The following is a 514-nucleotide window of genomic DNA, read 5'->3' as shown; positions in this document are numbered from 1 at the left end:
CCTAACCAATGAATTTCAACCACTGACTTTGCATGAATAAAGTCTTATATTATCTTATCAGGGACGTCAAAATCTTCAAAACCTTCATATTGCAGTTTATAAAGACTAGTCTGCTTCAAAAAAACTTAAAAAAAAAAGTAAAAGTCTTTGCTAAAAAGGTTCATAGAAAGGGAATCAAACCCATCTTTAAATTTAGACTGGGTTTAACTAAATAATCATATAACACAATCACTGGGTTTAACTAAATAATCATAAAACACGATCAAAAGGGAACGGCCCGTACAGGGATGGAACTCTAACCAACGGAGCTTTGGTTAGCTGCAGCTACAAGATGATTACAGGACACAAAAGAAAATGGCCCGTATGGGGATCAAACCCACGACCATGGCGTTATTAGCACCACACTCTAAACCAACTAAGCTAACTGGCCTGTGTCTTAACAGTAGTTTTGTTTTTAGATCTTTAGAAAAAGGTTAGCTGCAGCTAAAAGTGTATAGTCAAAATGCCGAAACCC

The 514-nt window shown here is 36.4% G+C and overlaps 1 non-coding gene across 1 annotated transcript; it reads right to left on the bottom strand.

Moving 5' to 3' along the window:
• Window positions 1–355: 355 nt before the first annotated feature.
• On the bottom strand, window positions 356–430 carry trnai-aau (transfer RNA isoleucine (anticodon AAU)). Its single transcript has one exon. It is a non-coding gene; the product is annotated as a tRNA-Ile (tRNA).
• Window positions 431–514: the final 84 nt, after the last annotated feature.

Source organism: Cynoglossus semilaevis, unplaced genomic scaffold (genome assembly GCF_000523025.1).
Source record: "Cynoglossus semilaevis isolate Cse_v1.0 unplaced genomic scaffold, Cse_v1.0 scaffold5555, whole genome shotgun sequence".
Lineage (NCBI taxonomy): Eukaryota > Metazoa > Chordata > Actinopteri > Pleuronectiformes > Cynoglossidae > Cynoglossus > Cynoglossus semilaevis.
This window is presented reverse-complemented; position numbering and strand designations above follow the sequence as displayed.